The sequence below is a fragment of the Paramormyrops kingsleyae genome, chromosome 11 (assembly GCF_048594095.1).
Source record: "Paramormyrops kingsleyae isolate MSU_618 chromosome 11, PKINGS_0.4, whole genome shotgun sequence".
Classification (NCBI taxonomy): Eukaryota; Metazoa; Chordata; class Actinopteri; order Osteoglossiformes; family Mormyridae; genus Paramormyrops; species Paramormyrops kingsleyae.
In genome coordinates, this window is record NC_132807.1 from 11,583,035 (window position 1) to 11,609,020 (window position 25,986).

At 40.9% G+C, this 25,986-nt stretch overlaps 1 pseudogene; it reads left to right on the forward strand.

The window, feature by feature from the left end:
• LOC111841547 (serine/threonine-protein kinase BRSK2-like) overlaps positions 1-25,986 on the forward strand; it is a 155,309-nt pseudogene that overhangs the window by 83,049 nt on the left and 46,274 nt on the right.

Consider the following 25,986-nt stretch of genomic DNA (forward strand, 5'->3'; position numbering starts at 1 on the left):
TAGACATTTCAGCACAAGAAGTTTGATAGTTCATCTTAAGGTGAGACAGTGAAGAGTATGGAGAGTTTCTGAAAAGCAAATGCATTCCAATACAGAAGGCTGCCGTACCGCCAGATAACGCAAGTCCATCAGTAATGCAAGCGTTTGATTGCAAAAGAAAATTTTGTGCATAACTGCAAAATCAAAAGAGATTTTATCACACTTTATGATCAGCCCTGTATGCTGTTATACATGTTATGTACATATAAGATGTATAGTTATAAAATACAGTGTTCTAGGACTGTTGTCGTATGCCAGAGTTGGTGTTTTCTTACCAAAAAATAAATACCTTTTCATATTTTTGGAATGTAATTTAATAATTCTTTTATTTGCATGCAGTGTCCCTTTAAACTTATTAAAGCAGAACCTCCCAATCAATCAGTATTTGTTTTTTCGTAGTAATCGGCTAGAAATTTCCTTATCGGTGCATCACTACTTACATTACAATTTTTAAAATTATTCTGAAGATGCCCTCCCGCACGTTAATTTAATAAGAATTTATTGCCAAAATCATGGAGAACTAATGAAGGAGAGACATGGAGATGCTGTGATGAGTGAAATTGAAAGAGACCCTTTATTTGCTGTACCTCATGGAGCACAGATCTTACTCAGAATCAGGTCTCCCAAGCTCCTTAAACCCAGCTGTTCCCGCTCAGATACGAAATGCACAGGGCAGAGGCCACAAGAGTTAGTGTGAATTGGGGCCCAGACTGAGTTCAAATGGCTGGGTCCACCTAGGACCAAAACCTACTCCTCTGCATGCTTCCAGAGGTTAAGAAAAGCAGCAATGTACTTGAGATAAATGTATATGATTTCCTGCTACATTAAACAGCATAGCTCAAGATCAAAGCTCCTTCAAGATTTGGTGTGAATATTTATTTCAGATGTGCTGAAAGTGTTGAAAGCTTAGAAGGCAATGCAGTGGAGAATGCCATGTATTTTAAAATAAAAGGAATCGTTCATTGTGGAAAATGGTGAACACAGTGGCATTTGATGTTCTTGTATATGCTCTTATTATAGTTCTAATGATAACAGAATTAGAAAACTGTATTACAATTTACAATCATGACCTCAGCTTCATTGTAATATTCGATGTAATATGATTGCTGTATATTTTTCTTTCGTACCAATTGTTACTTGATTACTGATTAAAGGCTTGATGAGTGATATATCTTTGCATGGGTGATTATTAGGATGGTAAAATTCTAAGATTACTTGGCCATCCGCTTTTGTTGTGAGATCATAACAGCAGCTCTGTGCGGACCACTGCCCCCTGCTGGTTGGTGGAGTCTGTAACGCCACACAAATGTAATTTCTCGTAGACCTGTGATGTTACCCAGTATTCTATTAGTACTCCGTTGAGAATGTCATATTTTTCTCACATGCATTAATAATGACTGTTCTCTGGCAGTGATAAGGTGCTGCAGATACTGATCTGTACTATTTTAGGAAATGAAAACAGACAAATAGGACATTGCTTTACCCCCTGAGGTAGACACGTGTACTGCTAATGTACCAAATGCAGCACTGTGATGCTATCCTAATCACTTGATTGTGATAAGCTTTTACCTAGATGCTTAGAAAAGTATCACTCAGCAAATGCTGATTAGAACAATCCCTTTGTTCAAAAGGATTTCGATTAAGATTTAAAAAACGTGGTAATAGTGTGTAATGTGAATGTGGTTTTCTTATGTGTCACTTTGGCTCAAACAAAGAAACACGGAAGATTGGAATTAACTAAAGCACCGGTCTGTATATTTTCCTTTTTGGTACTAATTATTGCTTAGAGTATTAACATAACCCTCATCTGAGTCAATAATTAAGCAACAATTATGCATTCATTTTGCTGATGCTGACTAGACATATTAAAAATAGATCTTAGTGAAACGGAGAGGGCCCAGTAGGGCTCTGATTGCTTTGTTTTGACTCCCATTCTACCACCATTAAACACGCCGCAGGAGCCCACAGAGAGTGAGAAGGCGGGCCTGGCTGGGTGGGGGGTATTGGGGGCCATGGGGGGTGCCACTTCCTCTCATGGAGTCTGTGCCCATTTCGCCTGATGATAAATTAAACAAGGAGCCAGACAATTCTCAGTGGCACTGATCAAGCCCAGCATCTGAGGTGTCTGTGTTGTTCATTATAATGATGGGTTTGCCATCAGCTGCGAAGAAATGCAGCAAATCCATAACCATGCATCAGCAGGAGAATGCTTATGGGGTTCTTTTGCAGAGTGCTGCCTTGGTTCTATAGAATATAAACTTACTTTGTTTCTAACCTCTTTTTTAAGCAACTGATTAGCTAAGGTGGTGGTGAATGGGCTCCTTCAGGTAATGTCAGTCTCAGCTTTGGATGACATGTGCTCTTTCTGTCAAGCCTACCAAATGAGCCGGGGGAGGGGGGGGGGGGATTCTATACATTCTGGGGTGACTAGATGTGACATTTTCGACAAGACAAAGAAGTCATTGTGTCAGTCCCAACCTTGACAACAAAAAAGGCAGGACGTTCTCATAAGTAAGAAAAATGTAAAATTACAATCTCCTGAAAATGATCCGGATTCTGAAGCTTACAGCTTTAGAAACCAGAGGCAGTAGTAGCTCCCCTACTGCAGCTTTAAGTATTTGCATTTTACCAACAAACTTGCATTAGTAATTTGTGAAGAGTACTTACTTCATTTGAGAATGGTGCATTGTTATATTAAGTGATGAAGATGTGAATGAGTCACAATATACATTTCAGTATATGCTAAGAAGAAGAGTTCTGCTACCTTTCTTTAGCCATTTCTTCCCCTGAAGGCAGAAATTTTGTCATAGAAGAATGCAGCAACAGCTCTACTCTGTTCAGATCTACGCCTCATCTCAGAAGGTCTGGAGGCATCTCAGAACGTCCTCGTTATTTTGGCCGTTTGTGGTTGTTTATTACGAGGTGAAGTGGCACTATTGAGACTGATGACTGGGATGGTGAAAGATTGCTGCGAAGCAGAGCTGAGGTTGCATCGGGGAGAATTTGGCCACGGTGTCTGTTGGGGCTCTTCAGCTTAAACATCGCCGGCAGAACTGTTCGGTGCTTGCAGGTTGCCAGCATCCAGCAGGAAGAGAGGTGCTATTCCTCCAATCACTGTTAGCCTTCCTGCACGGTGCTGTGTGTCCCATCGTAGGAAAGGAAACAATCTCCCTGCCAGGAAGTGCACGTTCAGATTGGCCTCCCTTGATATGGAATTAGAATTGTAAATGAATAAATTAGACAAAAAGTCGGGATACAAATCAGCTTTTAGCATGCTAACGATGATCCTAGCCTTCGCTAAAAATACCTTGCCAGTTTATGGACTTATTCAAGCTCTCCAGATTAACTGTGTTCCTTTGCTCCTTCAGTTCAATCTTGAATGAAACTGGCATGGAATTGAGTTGCTCCATAATTCTTGCCAGTGTCCGTCCTTCCTGCAGTCAGCATTTGTTATTGTCAGCAGACTTTTCCGAGAGGGGCTATGCAAGATTGCTCTGGGCAGAATATTTGTTATATGTTTCCTGTGCATTTTTTTTGGAGTGGGGTGGTTAGCAAATAGTTGTATCTGCGTATAATTTAGCAGGTAAGATTTGGCGGTAACCAAATGGACAAATGCAGCAGTATTGTATTATTGTGGCAAATCAATTTTTTTTCAATGATTGGAAGCCCCACTTTAGGGAAGACAAAAGAGGTGAAGAGGACAATGAACATCTGGTTCTGCTGATCCATTTTGTGTGTAGAGATGGTTGGAGAATTAATTTAAATCTTCTCTGTTAATCCCATCATCTTGCTGTCAGAGAAAATATATGGTAATGAAAAACTATGCGTTTAATATGTCCTTGGTGGTCTACTACCATTGAGATCTTGCAAATGAAGGCAGAAAAGAACGCCAGAGGCAGGGGTCTGAAGATCAACTTCCAACCCGGTCGTTCATTATCTGTGACTTGAGAATCCCCAGTCTCACCAGTCTATACAATACAGCTCCTTTAGTGGTCTGAATGTTTTTATACTACTGATCAAAGGGATGGGGCCAGTTGCTGATTTGTGCCACAGCGCTAGGTCTGCAGATCTGCATTCCTGATGGTAAATATCTGCAAATTTCAAAGGATTTTACACTTGACCTCAATTCATACCGTGTTTTAATATTATGGGGAATACAAGCAGGCGATGTCAACATGTATCTTCTAATGAATAGTTCCCCCCCACCCCCCCGGTTGTCAGACACATCAAACAAGTAAACCGCTTACCCCTGGATCACTCGTGTCTGTGCTGCACTGTTCTCTGGCTGCGTAGAGAGGAGTTTTCAGGCATTATTCAGCATGGCTGTGCCTTCAGATAGATTAAATTGGACCCGATTCCATTAACCCATCATAATTACAAGCTTAGGTCTGATATTGCAGCCTCCCTCACGTGTGAAAACAAGAGGCACCTCCGACCATATCGCATGTGATTAGTAATTAGTGTTTCTCCCAGTTACAAGGTTCGAATTTGTGTGCGTGTGTCTCTCTGTGTCTCTCTCTCTCTTTCTTCCTCTTCAGCTGGCAGTAGAAATGCAAACATATACCATACGGTGCCTTGTAACACCCTTAACTACATCACCCATCACACATTTTAATAGACAATAAAGTGCTGCTTTAATATTTCTTTCCATGTTATATTTTAATTCAAAATAATAATTCTCAAAATGAATTAATTCAGATATATTCAGTATTCAGATTATCTTTTTATAACACCTTTCACGATACAGTTGCTCCAAGGCACTCAAAGAATGTGCGGCATCATTAGGTTTTATGCACGTTATTAGTACATCAAACCTAAATGGTTCATGATAAAGGGAAAAAAGGAAGAGGGAAAAATGCCTAAAGACAATGGAGGAGAGGAACCAAAAACATAGGATGGAGAAAAAAACCCTCCCCCTCAGATATGCTAGCATGAAACGCAAAGTAAATTATCATGCTTTTATAAATGTGAGGTGTAAACTGTGGTCAATGCCAATGTCCATTTGGGAGCCAGTTCTCCGTGCAGATCTTAGTATGTATAGGAATAAATGTATGAGTATGACATGTTTAAATTAGGGGTGCACCGATCGATCGGCGCACCGATCGATCGGCCTCGATCACGTTAATGTGAGGGGATCAGAAATCGACCATATTCCCATGAGATCCACCGATCTTAGTTATATGCTTTTAACTCTTTGGGGTCGAGTATGTCGTCGACGACATCGCGTACTTTTCGCGTCTATTTCAGTTTATAAATATCTCGCTGAAAACTTAATGTATAATCATAAAAAAAACGCTGGCTAAATCCGTAATCTGTCTTCTTTTCAAAACGTCCATTGTCGGAAGTATTAAAGTTTTAAAAATTAGGTTAAATCGGCAAAAAAGTAAACCATGTCATCTTACTTTGTTTTACCTACATCGGGGGCGTGTAGTACCGCTCTCACCCGAAGATCGCTATTCACATTCTAAATAGCCGCATTAGCGCGTATTCAAATCGCATTCGCATGGTAATTTGATTAACAGCGCAACGGTGAAACGCGATCCAGATACATCCCCTTCAGCGCCATAAAAGGGGGTTGGGGACGTGGCCAGGTGACAATGGCTCATTCATACACATGAAAGTTGCTACATATTCAATGAAAGGAGCCAGAAATAGTTACATGAGTTAGGTTTTTCTTATTTATTTATCCAAATTAATGTTGCATCTACACCATTTAGTCATCTTCATGTAGCCAAGACTTTGGTGATCAGATATCTGGGGTCAAAACAAACTGCCAGCATTGCTTACTATGTACTTTTATAATGTTTCTGCAAGTGTTCCAAACTGCATTTTGCAATGTCTATACTTTGATGTCAAATTTCAAACTTAACAAAAATCTGACATATTTACAATATATATTAAAATAAAGATGAGTGTAATGGCAAAACAAATATATAAGAAATAATTTATTTGCCATGAATTAAGTGTGATGAAATGTGTGATCATGCCCCAGTCAGTGAAAGTGTGTTTCCTACCCCTAGGCCCCAGAGGGTTAAATCAGCCTTTTCTCCCATTCCCGAGAGGTGCAGTGCAGGCTGCCTCCCTCCCTATTTTTTGGACAAGTGTGTCATAACAGCTATATATATATATATTTTTTACAAAATTAGAGAAATTAAAGTCTGGAAGAAAAAATATGATTTTGTAGTTCAAACAGCAATGCTCATTTATATGTTCGTTTATATTTGAGGACACTACCTCATGTTTTGTGAGTATTCATATCAATTTACTCAATAAAAATGGAAACATTGAAGTAACTGTCTTTTAGTTATGAAAGAAACAAGATCGGCAAAAAAAAATCGAGATCGGCAGGTAAGGTTGCCTAAGGATCGGTGATCGTTGATCGGCCAGAAAACTGCAATCGGTGCACCCCTAGTTTAAATGGATAAAAAGCAAAATGCATAAACTGACAAATTAGAAGATGGGATATACAAAACTGCCCAGTTTCCCCAGAGGGATGAATAAGCATTTTAATTCTGTTCTAAATAAGGCTGGATTTTTTTTTTAACGGAAACGAGTGTACTGTGACTGTGAGTTTGGAGTCGCTCCCACTTGAGCGTGCACAATGCTGTGGAAAGTCTATAAATTATCACAGGTCTCCTAATTGCATTCAACATTAGAAGTTCCTTCTTTAAAGTATCGGCATGAATTTCTTTCATGCTGCAAGTCAGGCTTGAAATAAAGGTTCAGTGCGGGGCATCAACGAGAAACCCCACCTCCCCTCAGTCGCTGATATTTTTTATTCACTTTTTTTACATTCATTATCCATTTTTAAACGTCCCTATAATTTTCCAAGCTGCCCTTCTCTGTGTGCTTTTAAGCGCTTCATTACTCTGTTGTTGTTCATTAGTATAATTAGCTTTGCTGTGCACTCACTCTGATGCTCCTCGCTTCTTTAAATGACGACCCCTGGTTCCTCCATGTTCAAGTCAGTGTTCAAATTCTAAGACGGGACCCGTTTAGTTTGTCTTTTATTTAAACAGGAGGCTTTTCTTTCATATCAAGCTTCAGTCCTCTGTTTGAGATAGACAGTGCACAAGTCGCAGTATGCTTTTTTTGTTATTTGCTGCTACACTTCTTTTTGAGCAATTGTGTTCAGATGAAATATTGACTCTTACAGAGTAAACACCGTGTTTCCAAAACCCAGGAAACCATGGCTGATGGGATCTGGGTCGTGATTTTACTGTTGACACCACATAAACAAGATAGAATAAATGTCAGCGATGATCGCATTTTGAGTCTAACTATACATATAATAGAAGCATGCATCTGACAGGCATTTAGAATGATAAGATTTACCCCAGTCCTACAGATGCACAGTCCCCAGGTCTCCTGGGTACACCTACCAGGAAATTAACAATAAAACTCTGATACCTACTTGTGTGCTGAAATATGTATTTGATCAATACAGGAGTGTTTTTGAACAGATCTTGAACTGTGGCTCCTGATGGAGATTTTTCTACTGTAGATAATGAGTAAGAAACAATCCAGCAATTTACAGCAAGTCAGCTGTTTCTCGAAGCACGTGACAATGCATGTTTTTCTTCCTTTGTCCTCTGTTTTGCTTTGCATTTTGTGTGTGTAACAGTCATCCCTCTTACTCACATGCTCTTCTCTCCCGTGTTTTTGTTCCAGGTCTGGTGAAGCTAGGAGTCCACTGTGTCACATGTCAGAAAGTTGCAGTGAAGATTGTCAACCGGGAGAAGCTCAGTGAGTCAGTTCTAATGAAGGTAAGGATGATGACAAATTCATAAATCTGCTTTGCACTTCAGTATCCATCCTGAGTATTCCTTTAGACTCATGTTTAAAGAGCATGTTTCTCAAAGACCACTGGAATCCAGTTTGGTGATGAATTAACTTCAATTTCATCCAGTCATTCTGCTTTAACTAGGTCAGGGTCATGGGGTGGGACGTGGAGCCCATCCCAGGTAGCAGAAGAGGGCACAAGATTGGGATGTACCCTGGATGATAACATACACTATGAGCTATTTAAAGATGCCAATTAACTGTATGTCTTTGGACATGAGTACCTGGAGGAAACCTTCATGCATATGTACACTCCACATACTGTACAGATGAGGAAGGAATCAGTTCTCCGGCCCTGAAGCTGAGGCATTGGTGAAATCCTTTGAGTCACCGTGCCATCCCTGAAATCAGTTCCATTCAGTTTATTTTTGTAAGGTTTCCTATCCTGCTTAGTTGCTCCCAAATGTTTGACAGTGCAAACATTTCTGTAAATGTAAATTGACTTTGTTAAAAAAAAAATCGACTTGAAAACTTTGTCAGCATACTTTGAACATCTTACGTGGTTCACAAAGTAACTTTTTGTGTTGGGTATATTTGTCTTGAATCAAAACAGTCTCTTAGATTCATTTGTTTAAGCAGAAGCTTGTGCGATATCATTTAGTTTTCTATCATGTCACCCATAACAAAGCATGACATGTTTTAGTGAAATAAAAAACAAAGTGATGCACTGAGGTTTAGCAATGTCTAGCGAAAGTGCGTTTTATTATCTGAACCCATATTATCATAATGCACCACTGAAAATAAGTGCACCATTGTCCACTGTTTGTAATTAGAGGTATAGATGTCACAATAATAAAGGTAAGCATGAAGCAGGCTTTTATGCCAGCAAAACCCCTAGTGGGGACTTTATTATGCTGAGAGCACAGACAGCAGGCATTGACAGGAACCAATGACTGGACTGAGAGAACATGGGACTGGGAAGAGCTTAAATACATAATGAACACAGGGCAGCTGAGTGCAATTAGCAAGGGCAGAAACGAGAGGTGGGACCAACAATCATAGGCGTGGCCAGTATAGAGCCACACCCAAGAAGAGAGGAGGGGATCAGACATGCAGTGCGGGCAGGGCGTGATAGTAGGGTGGTATCCCTACTGCCTATACAGGCCATATGAATAGAATAAATGATGAAAAGTCGATGGAATAAATATGGGTAAATGTGTGAGGGTCACACTGGTTAGACGCTGTGGGTTAATGGTGTTCCTCCTGGCCCCTGGAGCTGTGTATCCCTCGCCCTCTCACACCGGTCATTGTCCGTGCATGTTTCACTCAGTGTTTCTGACAGCTGACAGTGATATTGCAAACAAGCGCAAAAGATGAACACACCTCGCAGGAATTCTCCCCGACTCAACTTGGCACTCTCCTGAGGGCGGGAGGCTTACAGAGTGCTTTGCCTTTATGAGAAATATCATTAATAAACTGATGAAATACACATGTAATATAGAGGATTCGGGCCAGGGTGCCATAGGCTATCTAGAAGAGAGAATCTGCCATTTGTGTTAACGAAGGTGTAAAGATTGCTTTGGAGGTACCTGGGGCTATTGGCTTGGTGTTTGATATAGTTATTATTCATAACTTTGCTGTTGCTTACCAGACTCTTTCATTTAAAGTGACCTACATAGCTTAACTTTTTTAACACTCGATCTATTTATACAGCTGTACTGAAGTAATTCACCTTTAGTAAGCAACTTTCTCATATGTTCCACAACCAGGTATCTCCTAACTCCGACCTGAACCTGTCATCTTCTCCCCAATAATACATCTGTTGTACAAGAAGGGGAGGCAAGGGGCATTTCCTTGGTGTCACAGGAAACAGAAATGTACAGATGTAAAAATGATTGTCTTCGTCAATGGGACTGCATCCTTAACGTTTTTTTGTAAACTTAATACCAAGTAGTAGCATTGGGTTGCCCTTATAATTTGTTTTTGCTGTGGCAGAATCTTTGATGGATTTGCATGTTCATTTAATTATTTGTTTGTGTGTGTGGCTGTTTTAACATGTTTGTATGTCTTATAGGCAGAGTTAGCCTATAAGAATGGCACATTTCAGACTTCCTGCAGTTTCTGCATTGCAGTATCCCCATGGTGATAGGAGGTTGCTGAGTATAATATCACATTCTCCTAAGGTTTCCAGCACTTTTATCAGTGGTTCTATTCTAAAAGCTACACACATGCACTTATTAAATTGGTGCTGCCTTATACCCTGATAGCAGCTGCAAAGTAACTCCTGGTGTGTCGTGACAAAGGATCTTCAGTGACTGCTAATAGACTTCTCTCTTTCCCTTGAGGTCTTTCTACATGCTGTCTCATTGTTTCCTGCGGTTATTTCAGATGTTCTGAAGGTTGGTTGTCATGGGAACCAAACATGATTAGGGCTAACAGAAAAAGTAAATTATATGCTTGAGAAAAAAAGGGGAGGAGGTATGGACTGTTTCTGATTTTTTTTAGGTATGTCTGGTAAAAGTGGGAAAGATTTTGACAGGCATATATGACATAAATGCTTCTTCTTAGGGTCAAGTGGACTCCTGCTGTGCCACGCAAACAGCGCTGTTCTAAATCCAGCAGCCAGGTGTGACAGGAACCAAAGTTCATCCTACCTTTTTATACGTCTGTCTCTGATCATTTTTTCCCTTTATTCCAAATCACCTGTCTTATCCCACCTCCATGTGATTTTGTCTCTCCAACTTTGGAGTTTGGGCAGCGTTCCTTCTCTCTGTTCATGCGACACATCCTGAATTCTCTGTCTCCAGTCCCTACTCAGAATTTGCTCTTCAAAAGCCGCAGAGAACTTTTCTCTCTGGCTGCCACTCGTTACCTTTGGTTTTCAGTTTTTTTTCCTCCCCTTCTCTGCCATCATTAGCAAACAAACAATCTTGCTATTTTGCAGCCACAATCCCCTGCTGCATGGTATCACAGGAGCTGGGAGAGGTGAGCTGAGGTGCCATGTGCAGATCACAGCCCTGGCATTTCCAGTCAAGTCCCACGTAGGGTTGTGGCCTCACACTACTGCCCAAGCTAATGAAGCTATCGCCTGCAGCTCAGAAACATGGTAACTCTCTCTACAGAGGAAATTGCAATTGTAATGACGTAATTGTGAGCCCTGTTCTCACAGTGCATGTTTTACATAGCTGGCTGTACTTGCCCAAGACTTACTGGAGAAAAATCTACAATATACATTATGTGAATTATACAGAACATAATGTGATAATAATATAGTCCTTTGATGCTTTTGTAGACATCAATAAACAACCTTAGACACTTTTTCTTTGAACTGAGATATACATCAGAAATATAATGCTAGTCTTGTGTATGTTGCCAAACTACATTTGTGAATGAAAAACAAAAAAAACATTGGAGCAGTTTGATAGTGGCATCCGTTCTGAGCACGTTACTGTTTGTACACAGCAATATCCGCAAATAGCATTATCTGTTTAGCTTGCTCATTTGAAAGATATTGCTTGATTGTTAAAGGTCAAGCTAGATAAGTCAGGTGAATAAACCTGAAATCACTTTCAGGTTTAGATAGCTAAAATAACTTAGTGTTTTACTGTACAGAATAATAGGTTACATTCCTGCTTTTTAAGCTGTCTGTGGTGCATTTAAAGATAAGATTTGTTTACTGCGAATTTATCACTTAAACAATTCAGCTCATCTAATTTTTCAACTTGCCCAGGAAAGCTTAAATGGTTTTGAATCATTTGTAATTCAGCAGACAACAGTAGGCTATGACTCATGAATTATTAATGAACGGCTCGCTCCTATGCTGCAAAATAAAAATTAAAAAATAAAGTTCTAGAATTTGGTTGATGTTATGCAGTTGGAAATCTACACATCTAATGTTTCCGATAATTGATCTAATTGGTTTATTGTTGATAATATGAATAGATAAATGTATGAATAATATAACCCATATACCTACCTTTATGTGTCAGTTAATTCAGATGTAAAGATGGCGTTAAAAGAGAGGTACAATGAAACAGGGATTATTGTAAATAAATCAATTTCATTAAATTGGATTACGCCACTAATGACATGCCTGATATGCTTTCTACTTTTGTTGTATCAATTGTCTTTGCAAATGAGCAATGTTCGAGAAGGTGCATCAATACCTGCTATCGTCCAAAGACTGAATGAAACAGCAGCATGTTTAACACATAGTAGGATCTTAAGAGGTGGCTGTCTAGTGAAATGCAGTCTATTAATAGACTGAAATTAAACAGTAGCCATGTGGTCACTCTCTGTCCTTGATGGCTGAAACATAACAGTTTGAGAAAATGGAGATAAAAAAATAAACGTGTATAATTTACACAAGAAAAAAAGGGGGGCAGGCTTCATGACTGGGGTGTCCAGGTCTGATCTGAATAGCTGCTGTTTTAGCAGGTGGTGTGAGATGAGGCCTGGGAGTGATTATCACAGAACAGGACTGCTGTTTGTGGGGAATGGCAGGAGCAACAGTATGCCTTGGGAATTGGTTAACATTTCAGAATGGCATTCCAGTGTGCTGGTGGAGACCCCCTCCACACCCAATGTGGGCAATCAGCCAAGCAGGATCAGGCTTGTGTGTGTGTGTGTGTGTGTGTGTGTGTGCGCGCGCGCATGTGTGGGTCAGATATACATTACATTGTGGGAACCAAATGTCCCCACAATGTGATAAAAACCTGTTATTTTGAAGTTTTTTGGGAGCATTTCTCCATATGGGCAAATTCAATTTTATAAAAATCTGTGACCGCAATCAAAAAAATAAAAATGCCAAAAAACATGTATTTTGTTTGGTTACTTATGTTAAACATAAGTTAGGGCTGGGTAGGGGTTAAAGTTGTCATTGCTGGGATTAGCATCTTGCCCATAGAGATGAATGGGTGGTCCCCTCAAAGATACAGTATGAGTACAGGTCTGTGTGTGTCTGTGTGTCTGCATCTTTGTCTGTCTCTGAGTGTGTGGGCGCATGCGTGATTGTGTGTGCATGCTTGCGATGTACAGGTTTAGTTTGAGTGGTAGATGACTACCTGTGCCATGTAGCCATGATAGATAATTGCACTAAAACGGCAAAATTAAATTTATTTTTGTTTTTTAACTTTAACTCTAGCATGGATTTGTGATGAAACAAAGGGCTTACGAGTGCAGAAGAATCATTCCAAATGCATGAGACTCCCATGAAATGACACATAGCAGCCCTAGCTCAGATCCCCACAATATAAACCTCAATTTTATACAAATCTGTGAATGCATCAAAAAAACTAAAAATGCCAAAAGTCTTGTATTTTGTTTGATTACTTATGGTAATGGCTAGGGCTGGGTAGGGGTTACGGCTGTCACATTGGTATTAGAGTTTTCCCTTTAGAAATGAATGGAGAGTCCCAAAAAAGATATAATTACAAACTTGTGTGTGTGTTTGTATGTATGTATGCCTGTGTCCTTTCTCCCGTGAGACCCCCAGTACCTGCACCCCTCTTCCTGATGCATGCTGCTCCCTTACGGCTCTCGCTGATCTCTATATGAATCAAAGCACACATCCCAATATCCATCAATGCACCGTGCTGTTCATAGGTGACACAGATTCTCATGCACCATCTTTATAACCTGAGGCTAACAGCATTACACAGTATTACTGCATGACAGGGGATTCATAAAATTTAGCTGGTTTTCTTTTATGTCAACTTACCAGCTCATATTATTTTAAGCAAGGTGCCAGATGCCATAAACCCATTGATAAGATACTTAATGGTATTCCCCTAGTTCACAGACTTTTTAACTTTTTTTCTGCTCAGACAGTTTTTAGTGGTAATGTATGGCTTGGAGTGCTAACTGGCAGCTATGAATTTGCTCATTTTATGTAGCACGTTAATGGTGCTGAAATGGTTACGCTGTGGCCTCACAATCACAGGGTTGTGGGCTTGATTTTCAGCCCGGTTCTGTGTGTGGAGCCTCATTGTTTCTCTCGTGTTCAGGTGGGTTTTCTTCCAGGATTCTGGTCTCCTCCTGCAATCCAAAAGCATGCAGTTAGGTGAATCAGCAACTCCAAATTCCCCATAGCATATCAGTGTGCATGTCAGTGTGTGTCTACATGTCCTTAGAAGGGGTTCCCAGCCTCAAGACGCCGCCTGGGGTCGGCGACAGTCTCACCGTGGCCTTGAACTGGATAAGCCATACTGAATATCGATGGATATAGGAGCAATAATTTCATATCCTGTGTTGATGAGGATGGATGGACTGCTGTCACTCTGCTTTCATAATGTTATGAAATGACATGTGATGAAGCGTCTTCTGCCACAGGGTGGGAATCCCTGTCATAAGGTGTCAGGAAGCCTGAATAAACAGCGCTGTGCCATTGGATTGAAGGTGACAGTGAAAGAGTGAAATCCAGCAGTGAAGTTGGGATGGGTCCTCTTAAGAATATTAAGATTATAACATGTTATCTGTTCCTTTTCTTATAAAACATGACCTTTGAGTTGGGCCTGTGAATTCCACATCCTGGGGTTTACAGCATCACCCCGTGGGCTTTTGATGAGCTTTGTTCTGCCTGCCTGTAGTAAAGAATTCACTTCTCCTTTATAAAAACCACATGTACTGGAAGAGCAGTGTCCAACTTTCTTTGAACTGCCTGCTTCATCTTGCTGCCATTGTGCTGATCACAGGAGATCTGTGCGATTGCACGATCAGAGGCGACGGCAACCCAACACGAGCCAGTTTGTACAGCTTGTTACTTGTAGACCTTTAAGCTCAGTGTTTGTCGCGACATTGCATCGTCCTCCTGGACAGCACCAGGGATCTCGTCAGCAATTCTCAACCCGATCCTGTGGGTTTCCGCCAATAATCATGCCGGTGTACTTAAGTTAACAGCAGCCCATGGATTATCCTTGCGCCATGAGTTAGGCAATGATTTTAATTATGTTCAAGGGCTAAATTGTTTCACAAATCAGAACCCCACCCCCGCTGTATTCCCCTCAATCCCTCCCACTGGCTCAGAATCCAGCGTTTGGAGCAGAACAGTCCGGTAATTCTGGACCCAGTTAACCAGGAGTAATCTGCTCACGATGGTCCATTGTTTTCCCATAGATTTCGTCAGTTTATATCCGGTTTTAATCAGTTGGATTTTATTCAGTCAGCCTGATTGATTATTTATGCCTTTGTCTGCAGATCTTGCATATTAACTGAAGCGCTAGGCATTTTTTGTGCCCCCCCACCCCCCTTTAACTTTACTTTAGCTAAGGCGATTATCAAAAGTGACCTACTTGCCTTAATTTTTTACCCATCTCTATGTTTTTATGATCCCCTGGAGATATCCAGTGTCACCTCAAAGGTACAATATCTGAGCCCACACTGAGAATTTCCCCACTTGTAACCATTTAAAGTAATTTCCTTAATTCTACTCCTACTGGACTCGCTGCCCTGCCCAGGTTTGAATATCTGGAAGTCCTTCACATTTTTCACCCCTTATTATGGACACTTCAAAGCAGGATGGGATGAAGGGGACGGAGGGATGAGGATCCAGGCAAATGTACCTTAACAGCTGGTTCCTGAGGTCCCTGGAGGTGAAGCAGCTCTTTGTGATTAAAACGAGGTTACTGCTCTGCTTCGATTTGTAATGTATTATGTAGCTGCTTATCAAATAACTCCGCAAACCAGACAGCTAACAATTTTGCCAGTGTATACTGCTGGGTATTTTACCAAAGGAACTGAAGTTAGGCAGCTCATTCCTTGGAACAAAAACTGGATCTCTTCTGGGACTTAAAACAGCAGCCTTTTGACCATAAGACCAGTTTGAACATCATTGTCCTACAGGTTGTCCCAGTTACCTCATCATGCATGTAGCCAAAGACAAAAAGAGGTCAAGAGGGAGTAGGACTGCAATTTGGGATGTCACTCGTCCCATTTTTGGTGTCTTCGCATTTGCAGCACAATTCTCTGGTTAATTTGCGTGTGTGTTGTCGGCTTATATCTTTTGGGGGCCCAGAAATATCACAGTCGATCATTCTGCAGTACACCATGACACCATGACAGTCCAGCATGTGATCATATGATGATGTTCTATTACCTTTTGGGTGTGCAGAGAATGAATACATACAACTGTACAGTTGTATTGTCCTGTGTACATTTGCAATATGATATTATTTCGTTCTCATAAGCTCTGCCAAATGACAAATGAGGCTGCAATTGTGTCTATGCATTGGATGAGTCACAGCTGACCCTAATCTTGTTATCTAGACACCACGATGGCAGTTCTATAATTTTCTGTCCATCCCCCTACCCCCCACCCAACAAAATGACTATAGATCTTGAATCTTTTCTTTTGTGGTCTAGCATTCTGCGGTAAGCTTTCATCTGCGAAGTTTAGAGAGGGAGAAACAAAATAAAATGGATGAGTTTCATATGTTCTCTCCTCTGCTGCCTGGCCATCAGCAATATAAAGCTTTGGCTAAGATAAGGAGCCACTGCTTAGCGTGCTGACATCTAAAGCAGCTTGAAGAAAGAGAAATAATGGAGCCTCTCTGGTGCTGCCATTTTCAAATGAATGCAAGAATAGCAGTAAAGCATTACAATTAACGTGCTATATTTTGGAAAACTACGGTAGTAAATATCCATTAATGTACATGAGCTACCTGGTTCATTATGTCTTTGCCAAGCCCAAGCCGTCTTGTAGACTGGTGATGGGATGTGGCCACAGGGTGACCCTTGAGAGCCCAGCCTCACGCTGCGATCTTAAGAGAGCGGTGGGGAAGCATCGCCAAGAGGGTCAGCCAGAGCTGGTGACAGCCGCTCTTTTTTTGTCTGTCTGAGCATTTTCGTGTGTGTGGTGGACGCCCTGAACCTCTCTTTGTGCCCGGGAGACACTGTTAATCACGGGGTTTCCAGTACTGACCCACGTGAAACTACACAAGCTTTTTTGGCAAATCGCTGTAGATAACGGTTCTCAATTTCAGCCCTTTCTGTTTGATGTCATGTTGGTTTTGCCTGTTTTGTTTTGTATTGGCTATTTTTCTGAAAATTCACATTTTATGCTTTTTGATTAGGGGAATAAAGTTTCCTGTAAGCATATGATTGTTGGCATTTCTCTTCAGCTGTCTCAGCCAGCCTGTCTTTCTTTCTGTCTCATTCTGCCTCTTTCTCCCCGGTCTCTCCTGCCATCTTAGCCCACCTGTCTCTCCCTTGTCTCTCCCACTGTCTTGGCCCTCCTGTCTCTCCCATTGTCTCAACTTGCCTGTCTTTCCTGCTGCCTCAGCCCAGCTGTCCGCTCCCCCTGTCTCTGCCTGCCAGTCTCTCCTGCTATCTCACCTTCTGTCTCGACTATCTTATCTCTGCTGCTGCCTCAGCCCAGCTGTCGCTCCCCCTTTGTCGGCCTGCCAGTCTCTCCCGATATCTCACCCACTGCCTCAGCTATCCTGTCTCTCCTGCTGCCTCTATCTGCCTGTCTCCCCACTGCCTCAGCCTGCCTGCCGGTACCCCTTCCCTCTCTCCTCCTCTCATCCACTTCACTCTGCCTGTCACACTTATGATGGCTGTCCTCAGTGAGTCATCGCCTGTCACCCTCTGCCACCGTTTGTCTCCCAAAGCAGCACTGCGCACCTGTGCCTCCCGTCTGCACTCAGATTTAGTGCGTTGGTGAATAAGGAGAGGGGGGAGCGAGAGGTGACGAGGAGAAGGGCTTAGGGGCAGGACGCCGACTGACAGGCCAGCTCTGCCTTTCGAATACGCGCATTAGACAGGTGCTGCTCTGTGAAGCTGCAGATGAACCACTGGGCTCAATTCATGCAGCTTGTTGTGAAAGGCTCAGTCAGGGACAAGATTAATAATGCATTAAGAACTCGCTGTCCAAAGGCTGCACAAGGTTTATGGATTTTACTGCAGCGGTGGTCGGGAACGTTGTTTGAGTACAGATGTAACTGTATGGTATTGTCTTTGTTTAGTGATGGGAAAATCTGGGGGAGTCAGTCCACAGCGGAAGAACTTAGAGTGTGAGGGCTTTCCTCAGTATCTAGCCACAGACTTTGCCATCCTCTGTCTCATGTGCTCATCTGATTATGCCAGGTCAAGGCCGTCCTCCAGGGCTTTTCTTACCCGGACTGATTGCGCTATTCAATGTTATTATACCTCACATAACCGCAGGTTGGCTGAAAAGAGAAATAAGCGTATTTCTCTTTTTATATTTTATTTTATAGAGTCTTCCATAGGGAAGTTATTGTGTATTGTTTGGACATCTTGCAATTTGCCTCTTTTGCATTGTAACAGATGATGTGATTTTATTTTCAGTTGCAGGTGAGCCGATTAAAATTTAGTGAGTATGCTTACTGCACGAATGCTGTGTCACATGATCTACAACGATAAGCATCTGCGCCTTCTTGGGCCTCTAGGCATTTCTGGAAAAAAAAAATGTGAGCTGGGGATATTTCCACTATTCGATTCACACCAGCTCACATTACCATAAAGCCTAGATGCCTCACTGCTTTCAGCACAATGACGAGGTCTAATCATAGATTTGGCCATTTTCACGGTAATTTCATAGGTCAGATTTAAAAGCCTGAATCTAAATTAAAAGCCTTTTCTAACTGGCTACAAAGTCTCCAAGCAAAGCAAGATAAAAAGGCAATGTTACATAAAATTCTTTCTCAGCATTTATTACTCTCCACTTATTGTTCACAATATTTTAAAAACAGGTGTCTTGTTTAATCAAGAGAATCGACTGATTCATAAGGTGCTGAACGTGTGACAGGCTTCTGATCCATTTAAACAGTTGGAATCTACTCAAATTGAGCTGATATAAAAGCAGTTAAGTACCATCTTCCTTGAAAAGGAGCATGTTGCCCCAGCTACATGTGTCGCAGTGATTTAGAGGCCGAGATTCCAAGTAATTACCCTCTACTGCTCTTTGACCCAGCATTGAGTTTCAATTAAATAGGCTTTTTTGGCTCCCTGCACAGCACAAATCAATTCAGATCATTTAAAAAGTAATTGAATTTCCATTAGGAGCAGTTGAGTGGGAAGCATGTATATAAAATGACATTGATCAGTCAATATATGTTTCAGTGTAGAACAAAGCCTGAGTGTGCAGTTGGGGTTAAAGGTGAACAGTCCATTCCTCCCTTTCTCAATCACCAGGCTGGCTGTAATCAGGCATCATTACATTTGTATCTTTATGCAACTTTGGTCTGTTGCTCAGAATAATGCAGTGTACTGCATGCTTGTAGAGGAGAATTTAAATGGCTCACTTGGGTTCCTAAATGGAGCACTATTTCTTCTACTGCTTATCCTGCTGTATTTGGTCAAAGGGCTAATACAGCAAGTAAAGTTTGACAATTAACCCTGTAGCAAGAAAGGGAACTCCCTTTCACTAAATCAGCTGCATCCTAAATTAGACCGTGTGCAGTAACACTTTACTTGAGGGGGCACAAATAATATACTATTTTGCTCTTAATTTATCCTGATTTATCCATCCATCCATCCATCCATCCATTTTCTGTAACCGCTATCCTATTCAGGGCTGCGGGGGTACAGAACCTATCCCAGAGGTTATATAAGGCAGGGAACAACCCAGGATTATGCTAATCCTGAACCAACTCTTACTTAATGTATTAATTAACCACAAAAATAAGTTTTAATTAAAAGCAAATTAGTGATCATATACTAGTTATTAGGAATGTGCATCTCCATCACAGAGGTGATGCAAGTCACATCTTGATGCATTGCCAACGATCCAATACATTGAAGATACAGTACTGAGCAATAGTTTCTGCCAGTCAAAGAAAATGTTCAATGGCCATTTATCTTGGTAGTATGTGTATATTTGCTCTGAAAAAAAAAATTAATGGTAACACAATAAAAATGAAGAAGAAATGTATCTATTCTACATAATGTTACTGATATATTGTTGGGTGGCTAGGTAACCTCTCCTTAGGGGCACCTTAGCCATTCTATGTGTTTGTTAAATTTCTCCACCAGCTCAATTAATTAATTAATTTGATTTATTAAATAACTCAGTGGGTTATTGATTAGCCAGACGAGGTAGTGGTCGAGTCAAAAACTACATGGGTATATTAGACGGGTGCTGCAAATACAGTGGTAAATTTAGGAGATGTTTTGAAATGGCTAAGCTGACACAATTTGACAGACATAATGTCATAGATCAGAGGTGCCCAACTCCAGTCCTGGGGGGCCGGAGTCCTGTGTAGTTTAGTTCTTTCCCTGTTCCACCATAAATGATTCAGCTCAAGAGCTGTGTGGTAATTAGCACAAGGAGTTGAAACGGGTGTGTTAAACGAGGGGAAAACCAAAAATGTGCAGGGCTCTGGCCCCCCAGGACTGGAGTTGGGCACCCCTGACATAGATTTACACCAACATGAAGATCATTTAAACATCATTTTATGTTACTGCCTAAGAGTTTTGCACAGTACTATACATATGAAGCAACTACATTGTTGAAAAAAAGAGTACTCTCAAGGGTCTGCCAATTGTACCCTAGCTGTAGGTAAACGTAATTTTTAGTCTAATTTAAGGTACAGAAATGGACTCTGAGGAACATCCCCAAAGTGCAAACAACATTAGTGTACCCCTGATGGTACAAAAATGTTTCTCATAGTCCAGCTTAAAAGGTACAATACCTACAGCTAGGGAACAACCCTTGAGGGTGCAGCTCCAGTGACAAGGAATTGTCCTCAAAGGTACAAATTGGTATTCTTTTGTCTGACAAGTGTACTGGTGCGATACGATGTGATTCACCACTATTGCATTGCAGTAGAGTTTGACACGATACGATGCATTGCATTGCCAGACACATTTCCAATTCTTGGCCGAGAGACTTGCAGAGAATAGGCCACTGACAGCAGTGAAGAACTGGAGATGAGAGAGTGTGCTTGAGAAATAGTTTAGACGGGGAAAAATTATAAAATTATTGGTCACATTTCTAGATAATAAAGGCATAGGGCATCTCCTATCTTCCCACTCAATAACTCCAGTGGACAGGGCAGGCCAGGCCCAGACTCTCCTGGCACTCTGCATTGTGTTTAGGTATATTGGTGGTGTGATGTGGCACGGTAAGGGAGGTGACAGCAGCAGTGACCGTGGCACAGCAGCAGTGACCGTGGTGACAGCCGTACTTCAGGTATTCTGACCTGGGGGGGGGGGGGGGAGTGCAATATGATTGGAGAGGTAAGTGATGGTGAATACAGTATGGAGGTGAATATGATATTTTTAACAAGACAAAACCAAACACTTTTTTGTAGGCCTTGTGTACAGTATATATATATATATATATATATATATATATATATATATATATATATATATATATATATATATATATATACACACGCACACACACACACACACACACCTGACACCCAGCAAACCCAGACTCTGTGAGCAAGAAGCCAAGCAACGTCTTTCAATTCCAGACTTTTTATCATCATCCCCTAACCAGACGAATATATACGCAAACCACAATTCTGACATGCAAGACCACGAAACACTGTCTGATGCTGGACTGTAAGGCACACACACAGCGGGTAATTTACGCAATTGCTAAAGACATGCAAGGATCGGACCAGGCTTACTTATGACAGGGCAAGGGCACACACAACAATCGGTAACAAAAAAAGTTTTAACAATAACACGGGCTATCTGCACAAGGAGCGCAGCACACGGGGAAACATACAAATGACCTCTGATAACAGAAGGTAATTTGTCAACGCTACACAATTTTGAAAACCGCTTAACATATTTCATTTGTTCATGATATCTACTTCAATAGTTACTGAGTTGCAATTTATGAAGGAACCATATTGTAAAGTTACCCAGTATGCGATCTGGGTAGTGATTCTGAACCTGGAGCTGGCCTTAGACCTTTGGCTTCTCACGTACCTAATGAGTAGCGAATGGTCCAGCCCTTTATGTCATGGAATGATATATTGAGAGGCTGCATTTTGGGAACCCTGGAAACTCACATGTCCGTAAAGAGATTTCCTTGAAGAATGGATGTGGAAATAGCGGTGACATTCTTGTCTTTAAGTGAGTTTGCACAATGACCCCTGACCTACAAACCCTCCTATCCAAACCATTATGCTTAATAAGTCTGTCACTGCAGGTCTGTGTTGTCACTCTGTGTACTCTCTCTCCGATTGGTTTAGGTGACTTCATGATTTATTTGTCACCATGATCATTGGGATGATGGGCTGGACTGTGTGTGGCAGAGGGCAGATTTTGGGGGCAGTGCCAAGATGTGTCCTTGGAGCAGAAAATAGGCAATACAAGAATTAGACCTTGACCTTGATGAGAACTATTCTTGATTATTTATGCTTGTTTCAACACCCCAGTGCTCTATGATGGAGGTAGTCTTTTGAATGTGTACCCATCAATATACATGTTTGAAGCATTGACTACTTTCTCTTGTGTATTGGATTTGGTGTCTCTCTTGTCTGAACAAGAGATTCTACAACCATCAATAAACTCTCACGCGTGCTGGGGGTTGAAAGGGATGTGCTCTTGGATTAGCGTAAAATCTCAGATTGCAAAGTTGGATGATTGCGCTTAAATTTGTGTTTACCTTTGATAGAGTATATCATCGTGTGCATGTATATTATGTATCAGGTGTATTTTGTGTCAATGGACTCAATTCTAAGGGGAAGGTGGAGCTGCATGATATCTTGTAGCTTAATTACATAGGTACAGGGGTGTAGTCTGTAGCAGAGCTTCTGGGGTCATTCTCATTTGTGCCAAAAGCAGAAGGGTGACAAACCCATGCAGTCACAATAGATTGAACCCTAGACAGACATCATTCTTAATCACCGATCTATTGGTGAAAATGTCGACTGACCTAGCAGTTAAATGTGCTTTATGTATGAATGTTGGGTGGAAAAAAATATCCAGTTATTCTTTTGACATGGTTGAAATGTTTTTTTTTTTTTGTAATATAAAATTAGAAGTATGAGATCACAGACAGTGTTAGTTGTCTGGTCTTAGTTTCGTGAGTGGTTAATAGCTGTCATCATTTAATCAAATGATAACAAACATTCTGCATTGACTGCCTGCCTGCCCTTAATATATACATAAATGCATGCATACAAAGATTTATACATGCATAAGTTGTTATGAACTAACCTAAGCCAAGGTGCAGACCTTGGAACAAGGTAAGCAGGTATCATTTTTTATAGACAGTGACAGTAGAACAAAAACATTAAAGAAAATGCTATTCCTTTGTCCAAAGTGTATATTCTTTTGCCGTCAATCTTTCCAAGCAAATCAAGATTCAAAGACGTCCCATTAAAAATGTATAGGTAGATATATCGTTTTTGTCTTCGGGCAATACTACAATATCACCGTGCTGTCACTGGTCTTAGTTCCCAATAACTTTAACCTTATATATTTCTACTTATCTGTGGTAGGGTGACCACAATATCATGTTCCTTCACGGTACATTGGACTTTATTTGAAAGTTCTGAATCTGGCTGGTCATATAGAAATGTTGCATGTTTCCCTCAGTGAAGGTCTGAGGTAATTTCCCCAGCGCTGTCTCCTGGAATCCCATCTGGATAACATCTTCTGTGTTGCAGCTATTGGATGTTTCTCCTCCGAAGGATTTTAATGTATCGCCCCAGGCCTGTCGCACTCAATTTCAAAACCAATTTTGGCTCCTGCTATTTGAAAGGGCAAACATGCTAATCATATGCCCCATAATAGTTTTTTTATGATATTGAGAAAAATAACTCAGCCATACCATAAATATTTAACCTCTGGGAAACTGAGTCACTTTAGGCTTCTATCCCTCCTACTACTTTTGTTGAGTGTAGGTGGAAAGAACATCAGCAAACCAAACAAAAGAAACTCCCCGAGTGAGGCAGCAGCCTTCTTAATTAACAGGTCCTCCCACAACCACACTCTGCTGAGAAAGCAGACCTCACTCAGCTCATGTCCTTCTCAGGTTAGCTTGAGTACTATGACTGGTAACCCATAACGATTCTCTGAATTGACTTCCTTTTTATTACTTAATCATATATTCAGTCTTTCTTCAGTCAAGCTAGTTTGTTATTTGCTCCTCACATTTGTCTCCCATAGATTAGGTATTTCAAGAAACTTTTCAACATACTTACAGAGAATCGGTCGAGTGTTATAGTAAGAGATAGAGTGAGAATTGGCAGGTTCTGTCCACTTTCCATGCATGGCTGCCCCAGGAGTCTCACGTTATTAACCCCGCTTTGCCCCCATTGCTGTTCTTTTGTTTATACAGCTGGGCCTGCTGTGCAGCCATCAGTCTGGTGCCATGTTACAAGGCTTGTCCCACGTTTCCGGTGTTAATAAGCTATGCAGACTTAGCGGGCTGCTAAGGGCTACCATCATTAAACGGCTGCACCCAGCAAACCACCCACCCAGGAGTTCTTTTTTAATCTGCTGTGTGGATGGCCTGCAATGGCAGCCTTGTTATCTGTGCTCTATGAAGACAGGCATAGCAGTATGGATGGAGGAAGAGAAAGGAAGGCCTAAGACAGGAATCAGTGTGAGGTAGAATGCAGAGCAGTGGAAGGATGATGAAAGTACAGGAGGTACAGCTTCCTTAATGTCACTTGTCACACTTAATATAGTTGGACTTATTTGGTAGCACGTGGCAGATTTCAGGCATGTTCCTCTGCATCACATTACATAATGGGAATGGTGTCACAAAGGTGCCTCTTTCCTACTGCAGCGTCGACCCACACGTGGCTCTCATCGTCTAACGAGCAACATGCGGGGAAAAACAGAGGTTTGGGGCTGGAGATGACATTGTGTTCTGCGTTTTGTTACATCAAACACACTGCAGATTGCTGGAGGGGAAAAGTGTGGCATATTAACTTGAAATTAAATTTTGTCTGGAATCAAAATAAATGATTACAAACACGAGAAGAGTAAACTGTCAGGGGAAGGAAGCATCCCTGGCAAAAATAGAGTGGGAAATATCTCACCCCCTGCTCCTGCACACTCATACGCAGCCCAGACATCCAGCTATCTGCTATAGTGTACCCTGAAATAGCTGCACTGCCTGCAACACTCAGTTACTATAACCCACTCTACAACCCCCATCTCTGCCTGCTACTGGAATTTCATTTAATTGCACAATAATGTGATTCCATCTGAAATGACAATCACACATAAAAATTGCCTTAAATTAACAAAACAAAGGTGGAAAAGATCATTTAGTTTGCGTGTGTGTTTAATTGCACACTATTAAATGTTGTTCATCTTGCATCTGACAGCAGGTCTGAGCACAGACCTAGCAATGAAAAGTATACTCTCTATACAGACTAAATATCAGTAATAGTAATAGATTTTTTTCCCACTCAGTTTGGATGAGACCTCAAGTAAATACATTTTTCCATCTGTCTTACTCAGCCTAGAGCATGTCAAAAATCAGTGTAAACTATTGATAAATTACTTGTTCCCTTCTATAAGATTCAAGAGATTTATTCATCACATACAGTGAAATGCAGTGAAATGTATCTACAGTATGAGTCACCCTATTTGGCTGTGCAAAAATAGAAGAAAAACGGTAAGAAGTAAAGTTGGAGAAAAAGAAAATCACAATATATTATATATAAATGTCATATTTAGTTACATTTAATGTTAGTTATCAGACCCTGAAGATCTGTACTGAATGGGTAAATAATTTGGATGCAGAAGGGTTAGAATATACTCTCTCATATTGATGTTTGAGAATTACCTCAAACCACACAACACATGTAAACAGATTCAATACAATTTAAAGACATTGGTTCTATTATTATTATTATCATTATTATTATTATTATTATTATTATTATTTTAAAAGGGTTACTTGAACACAAACACTATGATACTGTGACAGCTGATAACCTAGATGGCTACTAAGTGAGTAACGGGTAGGTAGCTAAGATGACAAAGGGATGATTCGCATCCCAGGTGGGACACTGCAAGATTTCATTATGCTATGTAGAACGTGAAACTGTGAATAAGGGAGCACCACTGAACTCAGTTTCTGTTCCCGTGATGATACTTTATTGGCATAGTGTTGGTAATGCTACATCATATGTCATATATAATGCTGTTGTACTGAATAGGGAACCATTACAAACTCTGTGGATCGATGACTCCTGAAAATCATTGCATTGTGAT